Consider the following 11867-nt stretch of genomic DNA (forward strand, 5'->3'; position numbering starts at 1 on the left):
TGTGTGAATTATAATAACAGAATAATTAAAACTTTATGTAATATATAACTTGCTCTTCTCAAGTAAAAGCTGCATTTAGTAACAACAAATTATAATTAGAATATTACGCGTCTGTTAATTGAGAATTATTCATCCAAATAAGTTACTATATATAAATAGAATGGATGACAGGAGAAACAAAATACCAATACAAAAATATGTCCCAAATACTTGTCGAAACTTTTTTGTACGAAATAGCCGAAGAATCCGACATCATTTTTGGTATACAAAATTCTCAGTTGAAACATAAGGGCGTTATCTAAGATAAAATACACATTAAGAATATTAGCAGTACATAATACAATCTTGGTATCCAAAATACAAAATAAAGTTATTTAAATAGAGGAATAAATATATATATACATAGCTTCTGTGTACGAAATAACGGCAGGTATCTTTCCCATAGGCATATAGTCTATTTCCTATTGTCTTCCGGCGGCTTCACTCTTCCTTCTCCGCGTCTCGGGCTCTTTGGCAGGGAGTCTGCAGGTAAATACAAATATATTTGCACTAATACACTTTTTTGATTCGTGTAATGTTTTGCAGTAATGCAGGTATCACGTTCCACTGTTATGATAGGCCTATTTAGGCCTCTTCTGGTCAGATTTAAAGCCTGTTTTGGCGTTATAACAATGGCCTCGGTGGCGTCACAGCTTGTGCACATGTTTGAAACAATCTTTTATTCTTTTTCTTTAGGTTATGTTAGGAAAGGTTGAGTTAGGAAAGTCTCGGTTGGGATACATAATTTATTATGGGATTCAAAACATGTTTTATTCTCGACTCAATCGGGAATTTCGGGTTCGGATCCTGGGCGGAACGCAAATGGTTGGGCACGTCTCCTATCACTTAATGTACCTATTCACCTAGCAGTAAATAGGTACCTAGGAGTTAGTCAGCTTGTTGTGGGGTTGCATCCTGGATTCGAATCCAGACAGTCGGGCTTCTATGCATCTTGGCATGTCCAGTACTTTCACCATTAAGCCACACTGACTGTACAAGAATTGGAAGTCGTTTGAGCCTTGACGCAATTCCCGACAGCTCTGTGACTTTTTTTGGGCATAGATATTTTATCAAATCACTTCATCATGCTGGGGCCAATTCTTGTACAGTCAGTATGCCTAGTGGTGAAAGTACTGGACACACGAAGGTGCATGGAGCCCTGGTTGTCTGGGTTCGAATCCATCGGGGGTGAGGAGTTTTCTGTTGCATATAAGCGTAAGGACCAAGCTTGCTGCACATTGTATAGTAGTAGTAGGCATCCATCAGTCTCGGGAGACTATGGAGTTGCACTCCGGTGTCGGCCTGATCTGGAGTGGCCTCATATATTATCCTCTATAATATATATATATATATATATATATATATATATATATATATATATATATATATATATATATATATATATATAATAAAATGTGTGTGTGTGCAACAACGATCACAATAACACTGATGCAAGTATGCGGAAAAACCGTATGTGAAAAATAAAGAATGCTTAACATGTTTGCGGCTTAATTTGCCTTCATCAGAGCAAAGTAGAATTAAGGTTTCCCTTCATTCTACTTTGCTCTGATGAAGGCGGATTATGCCAAAAACGTGTTAAGCATTCTTTATTTTTCACATGTATTTTTCCGCATATATATATATACAGTATGTATGTATGTGTGTATGTATGTATGTATATATATATATATATATATATATATATATATATATATATATATATATATATATATATATATATATGTATATATATATATATATATATATATATATATATATGTCGTACCTAGTTGCCAGAACGCACTTCTCAGCCTACTATACAAGGCCCAATTTGCCTAATAAGCCAAGATTTCGTGAATTAATTGTTTTTCGACTACCTAACCTTACCTAACCTAACTTTTTCGGCCACCTATATATATATATATATATATATATATATATATATATATATGGCCACCTATATATATATATATATATATATATATATATATATATATATATATATATATATATATATATATTTTCGGCCACCTATATATATATATATATATATATATATATATATATATATATATATATATATATATATATGTCGTACCTAGTAGCCAGAACACACTTCTCAGCCTACTATGCAAGGCCCGATTTGCCTAATAAGCCAAGTTTTCCTGAATTAATATATTTTCTCAAATTTTTTTCTTATGAAATGATAAAGCTACCTATTTCATTATGTATTAGGTCAATTTTTTTTTATTGGAGTTAAAATTAACGTAGATATATGACCGAACCTAACCAACCCTACCTAACCTAACCTAACCTATCTTTATAGGTTAGGTAAGGTTAGGTGGCCGAAAAAGTTAGGTTAGGTAAGGTTAGGTAGTCGAAAAACAATTAATTCACGAAATCTTGGCTTATTAGGCAAATTGGACCTTGCATAGTAGGCTGATAAGTGCGTTCTGGCTACTAGGTACGACATATATAATATATATATATATATAATATATATATATATATATATATATATATATATATATATATATGTATGTATGTATGTATGTATGTATGTATGTATGTATGTATATATATATATATATATATATATATATATATATATATATATATATATATATATATATATATATATATATACATACATACATACATTCATATATATATATATATATATATATATATATATATATATATATATATATATATATATATATATATATATATATATATATTATATATATATATATATATATATATATATATATGTCGTACCTAGTAGCCAGAACGCACTTATCAGCCTACTATGCAAGGTCCGATTTGCCTAATAAGCCAAGTTTTCATGAATTAATATATTTTCTCTAATTTTTTTCTTATGAAATGATAAAGCTACCCATTTCATTATGTATGAGGTCAATTTTTTTTTATTGGAGTTAAAATTAACGTAGATATATGATCGAACCTAACCAACCCTACCTAACCTAACCTAATCTATCTTCATAGGTTAGGTTAGGTTAGGTAGCGGAAAAAGTTAGGTTAGGTTAGGTTAGGTAGGTTAGGTTGTCGAAAAAACATTAATTCATGAAAACTTGGCTTATTAGGCAAATCGGGCCTTGCATAGTAGGCTGAGAAGTGCGTTCTGGCTACTAGGTACGACATATATATATGTATATATATATATATTGTATCAACTTTTGTCTTGTTTAACAGCTTTTCAATTCCGTAATGGTGGAGTTTAACCCTTCGGCTGCTCAGCCTTAGGGGTCAAGAAGCAAAAAAATATTTGAATTATATAAACATTACTTATAAATGTTAAACAAATCACTAACTTATTGGCGTCAGTGTCGTGAAAGTTTCATCAAAATATTTTCAGAAATAGGTTTTAGACAAATTTTTTAAAAAGAAGAACGTTTTGTTGATAAGAATAGTTCCTATTAACTGGAGGGATAATTGGAGCTGAGGAATAATGCATTAATAAAGAGATGCAAGCACCTGTCCGATGCACAAAGAAGAAGAAAAATAGTAATAAGTGTCCACAAAGTGGATATGCAGCTGGTGCCTTTATAGCATTGCTGAGTAATACATAATAACACAAATAGTAATGGGCTAGTATGTTCATATGCTCTATTTTGTCATATATATTATATAGATACATTGCCCAATGTTAATATCTGTTACTTTCACCAATGTCCAAAAAAAATTTTTTTTTAGGGGAATTTTGTTTTATTTATTTATTTTTCTCTGTTTATTATTTGATTGTGTTCTAACCTCTACATCCTGGAGGGTGTATATCCATCCCTAATTATGTGAAGATAAAATGAAATTGGTCAACAAATAAATCTGCTACAACTGGCAGAACTTGGAACTTTGAATTTCTTTGTCTGATTTTTTCACGGAATTCAAACTCTGTTTTCTTTGTCTCTTTTGGTTGCTTTGATGATTAGGGGAACAGATTTGGCCTTTTTCACTTAAATAAAGTATACCCTAAATATATCATTATAATATAATTATCCCTATATTTTGTTTTTTTGGGGGGTTTATTTTTTCTTGGCTTCATTTCAACACATATTGACCTACAACTTTCACATATTCGAGTACGAATGCTAAACAATATTTATTAAAACATACAAGAAAATTTATGAATTAGAACTACCTTATTCATTGTCGATAACTTCAACATAATTATTCTTTCTACTGTAATCAGCATAAAAAAATCCAGTTTTTGACCGATTCTCAGTGCATAGCTTTCTGTTCTACAATCCCTTTAGAATGAATTTTTCATAAACCGTAAGCGTTTGGAGTTATAAATTTTTTTGTCAAAATTTGGTGCGTATTTTCAAATGCCATATTGACGATTTTTTTTTTTTTACAGTAAACTATACTGAAAACCTATATTCTTAATCTATTAAAAGATCATATGCTATTCTGAGAGCATAATAACACCAAAATTGGTGATATTTTAAATTTTTTCAGCTTATTTCAAAACCTGAAGTTTTCAATATTCAATTTTAGAATTATTTTTATTATCTTGTTTTTCTATAATTGTTGATGTCTGCCAGATTGCCTCCTTTAAGAACTGACATTACGCGTGCTTTTTTAGGGATGTCAAGGAAGGTATGACTAGAGATTTGTTGGACAGTATGGAGCCCTGGCTGTGTGGGGTTTGAATCCATCAGGGGTGAGGAGTTTTCTGTTGCATAGTAGCTTGGGACCATCCAAGCTTGCCATACATATATACAGTACCCCTGTTTATATAATGTAATAATTCACTAATATGCAAAGGTTAGGTAGGGAACGGATAAGTTTAGTTAGGATAGGTTCAGTTCAGTTAGGTTCAGTTTGGTTAGATTAGGATAGGTTGGGTTTAATTGGGTTAAGACAGGTTGAGATTTGCCCAAAATGCTATGCATATTAGTGGCTTTAGGTATTGTATGCACTAGCTCTATATATAAATCCAACATTATTTTTGTAACTCTTCATCTATGTATGTACTCTTACTTGAATAAAAATTTGAATGGGGGATTCAGGACGCAGGGAGAGCATATCCTCAAGAGTGTTCATCGACCTTGTGCCACCCATAACAGAGCTACGTTGATGTTGTTAGAATCATCTCTCTCATCAGTAGATGAATATGAATCATCAGTAGACAAATCATCTGTATTTTGTATATCTCTCCATGCCTTCTGGGTTCATGAGGAGTTATTACCATGTGCAGACCTGGATCCAGTCCCTCTTAATATTTTCCAAGTTTAAATGATTATGTATCTCTCTCACCTGTTCTCTAAAGAATACAAATTTAAAAATGTTAAATGATCCCAATAATCCTGTTTTCTACCAATCTCATACTTGACTTATCTCAACTGACTACTGACTGCGGCATAGTTGGTTATTTCATACTTGAAAACTCTGTAATTGATTATCCCTTATTGTGTTATCTTGCATCTTTTTTATATATAACCTTTTTTTTTTTTACATGCAACTTGTAACCATCTTAGGCCTCAACACTTTAATCCAGCTCAAACATTGTGGGCCAGAAAAACACTTAAAGCAAAGTTAATGGATGTATAATAATAATGTTAATATAATTATAAGATCATACAAATTAAAGACGAATATTCATATAAGAAAGTTGCATTATTCTTACAAAATATATGTGGCAACCTAATTCAACCATTTGCTTTAGCTTGTAAAACTCTCTTATCTACCAATGATGTATAAAGAATTTTTAATTTAACTTAAGAGATGGGAGAGATACAAAGGTTCATCTGATACAGGGGTAAACAGATAGTACATAATAAAATTGTTTAAACACAATACAAACTTAATTTTTTTTCAAAGGTGAATGTTTGGTTATGTTAAATGCTCCAATTTCCTCAGGAATTACTCTTTTTCTATTGTTTATTTTGAATGTTTCAGTATGCAAATTACTGTACATTTTGGCTAATAATATACATCCTGCCCATGTGCTTGATACAGATTGATGGTTTAAGTTACATGTTGCACAATTAAATGCTGTTTGGACATTTATTTATTTATATATATATTTTTTTTTTTTTTTTTTTTTTTATTTATACTGTATATACAAGAAGGTACATTGGGTTTATGAATGTACATGGCATTGATGTTTTTACATTCTTATAAAGCCACTAACATGCATAGCATTTCAGGCAGGTCCTTAATCTTACAGATAATTTTAAGTATGTAATTTCTAGTAAAATTGGAAAATTTTAACAGGTACATTGTAAAAAAAATGTGATGAAGATTAGTAGGTACATTATTGTAAAATTTGAGGATTATCAGCACGTACATTGTAGCATAATTTGAGGATTATTTCTAGGTATATTGTAGTAAAATACATGTTCAATATAGCAACCATGATATAAGATGATAGCAGTGATTACAATGGTGAAGTTGTTTGGCTAAGGGGGGCATAACATAGGATATTAAAAATTGTTCAATTTCAACCAAACTTTTTTGACTAGTTGTATATAAAAAGGGCTTCAACTGGTCTAAGTTTCAGTATCACAGCCTAAATAAAAAGGGAGAAAAAATATGTAATATTTTTCAATGAATTTTCAGTATTTTCAAAATTACTCTACAACCACAAGTTTCAAATAAAATAATTTCTATGACACTCGTCTATCACATCAACATATAATAAAAGATTTTACCAAATGGATTATCCAAAATATTTTTGAATATTTCTATCAGTAAAACTAAAGTTCCCCCAAAAATTTATGCAAAATATTAGGTTTATAAATATTTATAAAATCAATAAATGAACTTAGGAATAAAATACCTGAGCTTAAATGTAGAGACTTGAATGAACTCTCTATATAAGGTGTAAGTTTCATGTAAATTAAATAATAAATGAAAGAGTCGAGTCACTTTTATGTAACTTGAAAAAAAAAATGAAGCCAAAGGTTCTGACACCTGTGGCTGAGGTTTATATCAACTGATGTCCTCCAAAATTTGCACCCTAACAGATAGGATTCAGTAAGGTGTATAAGTTTAATGCAAATTGCCCGATAAACAAATGAGAAAAAATTAGAAGGAAAAAAATCCCAATTTTTTAACTTTTTTAACTAAATATATATTGGATAAACTAATTATTAAAATCCTTTATTATATGTGATTGTGATAGCTGAGAGTCATAGGCATGATTTCAGTTGACACTTGTGTTTGATGTTAATTTTTTATCATTTTTTTTTAAACTGACACATAAGTAAATATTTTTTTCCATCTTTCTATTTAGGCTACGATGATGAGACTTGGCCCAGTTGAAGCCCTTTTCATATACAACTATTAAAAATAAATATGATTGAAATTGAACTTTTTATTGCATATTTTAAAGTTATGCCCCCTTAGGCACATATATTGGGGGAGTGGGTAACACAAGATACAGTACGAGTTTAAAGCACTAGGTAGGAAATTATGAGAATGAAATTAGGTACTTTTTGGTTTTATTTTTGAATAAGCCATAGGTTGGACAGCTTTTCAATTCATTAGGGAGTGAATTCCATAGATTAGGTCCTTTTATTTGCATAGTGCGTTTTACACAGATTTAGTTTGACCTTGGGGGATATCTGAGATATTTATTTTTGGTGTAGTGATTATGGGTTCTATTACAGTACATCTGTCAAAGAAGAGTTTCAGATTAGGATTTGCATTTAGGAACAAAGTTTTGTACATGTAAATGGCACAAGAGAATGTGTGGAGCGAGTTTATGTTTAGCATGTTTAGGGATTTAAACAGGGGGGCTGAGTGTTGTCTGTGTGTTGAAAAGTTTGTTATTGTTCTGATAGCAGATTTTTGTTGGGTGATGATGGGCTTGAGGTGGTTTGCAGTGGTTGAACCCCATGCACAGATATCGTATGTAAGATAGGGATAGATTAGCGCATGGTATAATGGGAGGGGAGCAGAGTTTGGAACATAATATCTGATTTTAGAAAATATACCAACCATTTTTGAGACTTTCTTGGTTGTGTTGTTTGTGGGTGCTGAAGTTGAGTCTCTTGTCCATGTATAGGCCAAGGAACTTCCCATCATTTTTATTGCTGATGTTAACATTGCCAATCTGAAGCTGAATTGCATTTGTTGATTTGCTTCCAAATAAGATGTAGTAGGTCTTTTCTATGCTTAGTATGAGTTTGTTGATTGACATCCATGAGTGAACTTTTTTAATTCATTATTTACAACATTATTTAGTGTATGTATGGGGTTGGGGTCTGAGTAGATGAGGGTAGAATCGCCAGCAAATAATATAGGTTTAAGAATGTTAAGAGACATTAGACAGATCACTGATGTACTGTATATAAGAAATAGGAGAGGTCCTAGGATGCTGCCCTATGGCACTCCTATGGTTAATGGTAGAGTGGGAGAGGTTATATCTTTGATGGCTACATATTGGAGTCTGTCACTAAGATAGGATCGAATATAGTTTAGGACAAGGCCTCGGATTCCATAATGGTGGAGTTTAAGTAAGAGTTAGTTATGGTTAACATTATCAAAGGGCTTTCTCAGGTCTATGAAGAGCCCAATTGGGAACTCATTTTTGTCAAGGGCTGTGTAGATTATATCAAGCAGACTAACAATTGCATCATTGGTACTCTTTTATGATTGGAAGCCAAACTCACAGGGACATAATATGTTGAATTTTATGAGGTATGAGTAGAGCTCCTGAACAAGACATGTCACAAACCATATAGGGACCAATCACAGAGGGTTTCTCACATTCAGGTTAGAATCTCTTGCAAATAATGTTATTTCTTATTCTTCAAATACTGTCACTTCATGACAAATTTTATTTATAACAGTAAAACATTAAAAATCCTACTTAGGATAACCTTCCTATATAGTCATTGTTAACAGGTAATTGTAATGGCTTAGTGTTTTCTCCTGATAATTGCCTTATCCTCCTCATAATGTTATTCAGTATACTGTTTTTATATTTGAAGACTCCCATGGGTGTTGCCTTGTCTTGGTTAGGGGGGAGGGGGGCATGTGCTATTTTTTTTTAGTCCAGAAGACAGATGAGTTTGGCTTAAGAAGCCTGACCAAAGGCTTTGTGTGGTTTACAAAACCTGTACCCACTTTACCTAGATTACTTGGTACAACTACCATGAGAAGACGGTAGGTGCTCAGTCACCCTACAACTTTTTTTTCTTTATGTATGTGGTGATGACCCCCATGGACCTTTTCTTGATTACAAGTCTTGGAATTCATACCCCGATTTTCATGTTTTGCCTCACTCTTACTCTACTACATTGGGGCAGAGGTATTGCATTAGTCACAGAATGTGTAACATCACCCCCAAACCCATTCCAAGTTAAAATTTGTTTACAAAAATTAATAATTATAAACTTTGTAAACATTGATTGCTAGCATGTCAGTAATTAGTTACATGGCATTAAAAGGATTTATCACTACTGTATTGTTTTTGGAGAAACTTCCTTCAATGCCATAGTGATTAAATGAAGATGAAAGACCCAATATATTGATTGGTCTTCTTCTAAAATAATCTTTCCTGTCTCTGCTCTTCACAGACACCGTCTTGTCGAATTGGCTCCGATACACAACATACCCAACATGAACCTTAGTCCTGGCTTTGTTGCTGTTGATTCTTCCCTTTCACAACACATACTCAGATGCTCTAACCATTTTAACAAACGTGACCTAACATGAGCCTACCCATCCTTTTTCTCTTTCTTGCTCCTCTTATTCTTACATTCCCATTCTTACCCACTTCTATAAATAAATAAATAAATGTTTATTTAGGTAAGGTACATACGTACAAGAGATTTTACAAAGATTGATGGATTTATAGATAGAGCTAGTACATACAATGCCTAAAGCCACTATTATGCAAAGCATTTCGGGCATGAAAAACATTAATGACTAAAGCTTAATACTAATTGAGTATTAAGAATAAAATGTGTTGAGAACAAATAAAAATAGAGATAAAAAAGGGGGGAACATGGCTGAAAAAGCAGCACAAATACAATTAGGTCGACAAACAGCGTTGTTTAAAAAAAAACCAGACATGGGTTGACAATAGAGGGGTAAGGTAGGTTACATAGAATTTATTAGATAGTGCTTCGTTTTTATCTTAAACTTTTATCTTAAACTGGTACAGTCTTTAACATGGTTGGGAAGGTCATTCCACATTCTGGGTCCCTTGATTTGTAGAGCATTTCTAGTTTGATTAAGTCGTACTCTTGGAGTATCAAAACTGTATTTATTTCTGGTGTGGTGCTCGTGGGTTCTGTTACAACCTTCAATGAAGCTTTTGAGGTCAGGATTGGCATTACAGTTCAGCGTTTTATATATGTATAATACACATGAGAGAATGTGCAGTGACTTAATATCTAACATATTCAGAGATTTGAGTAGGGGTACCGAGTGATGTCTGGGGCCAGAGTTGGATATTGTCCTAATAGCAGCTTTGTGTTGAGTAATTAGAGGACGTAAATGATTTTGGGTAGTAGAACCCCAAGTACAAATACCATAGTTGAGATATGGATAGATGAGGGAGTAATAGAGTCACCAGGGCAGGGCGGGGTACATAATATCTGATCTTAGAAAGAATGCCAACAGTTTTTGAAACTTTTTTTGATATATTTAGAATGTGTCCCTGGAAATTCAGTTTGTGGTCAATGAGAACGCCAAGGAATTTGCCATCTAATTTGTTACAAATTTGGGTATTGTTTATTTTGAGATTTATTTGATTATAGGATTTATTGCCAAATAGAATATAGAAAGTTTTGTCAATGTTAAGGGTGAGTTTGTTGGCAGTTAGCCAAAGATGGACTTTATTTAGCTCAGTATTTACTGTGGCATTTAGAGCAAGGGGGTCAGGACTGGAGTAAATGAAGGTTGTGTCGTCAGCAAATAGAATTGGGTTGAGGTGTTGGGAGGCATTTGGAAGGTCATTAATGTAGATAAGAAAGAGGAGAAGGCCAAGTATGCTGCCCTGAGGAACACCAATGTTGATGGGTAGGGTGGGAGAAATTGAATTATTTACAGAAACATACTGGAGCCTGTCAGTAAGGTATGATTTGAGGTATTGCAGGGAATGTCCTCTGACTCCACAATGATGTAATTTAAGAAGAAGGTTTTGGTGGTTGACAGAGTCAAAAGCCTTACGCAGGTCCACAAACACCCCTTTATTACACCCATCCCATCCGTACCTTTTGCCTTGCTCTTACCTTCCTCTAGAAAATTTCCTCCTCCTCATCTCTCTCCACCTCTCTCTTTTGCCTTGCTTAATGCCAGTGCCTCCCTCGCTTCCATCACAATCGACTTGATAATGGTCCAGGACGGACCGAAGTGTCGTCATCTCCTCATCTTCTGGTGTGTGGTTTAGTCTCCATATCTTCAGCCACATTATTGTGACTCATCGTCTGCTTGTGTAAGTGTATTAAATACCAAATTTTTGGATGTAACCTACATTCTTTCTCAAGGTACTGTATACAGTGTTCAAAATCCAGAGAACACAGGGAAATTGAAATTTTGAATTTTTTTGCTGACCAATTTGAATTGGCTAGTAAAGAATAACTTGTGAACAATTAATGGCAAAAAAATCTCTGCATCTTACATTTCAGATTGCATTCTGCTTAGTTATTTACAGTTTAGTACTGTACTGTATACTATATGTATCTTGACGGAAAGCAAAAATTGTGAGGGTGTTAAGAAAATCTGTATCTCTAGAATTCCCTTTATAGCATAAGTATGTTACTAGATAAAATCCTCGTCGAATCTGATTAGTAAAGAGAAACATTTTTCTGCTCCTGACTAAGTACCATTAGTGTTATGTAGTGCAC

General features: G+C 32.9%; 1 protein-coding gene across 4 annotated transcripts in view; it reads left to right on the forward strand.

Annotated features, from left to right (window-relative positions):
* Window positions 1–263: 263 nt before the first annotated feature.
* Window positions 264–11867, forward strand: part of LOC123755812 (zinc finger protein 37-like) — a 31804-nt gene continuing 20200 nt past the window's right edge. The window contains exons 1-2 of one of the 4 annotated variants that reach the window (XM_069300312.1): window positions 265–528; window positions 9591–11455. The gene's annotated coding sequence lies outside the window, so the exon portion shown is untranslated. Of the gene's footprint in view, window positions 529–9590; window positions 11456–11867 lie in introns of all 4 variants that reach the window. The other 3 variants (XM_069300310.1, XM_045738657.2, XM_069300311.1) reach the window with 3 other exon arrangements.

This window comes from Procambarus clarkii, chromosome 43 (genome assembly GCF_040958095.1).
Source record: "Procambarus clarkii isolate CNS0578487 chromosome 43, FALCON_Pclarkii_2.0, whole genome shotgun sequence".
Classification (NCBI taxonomy): Eukaryota; Metazoa; Arthropoda; class Malacostraca; order Decapoda; family Cambaridae; genus Procambarus; species Procambarus clarkii.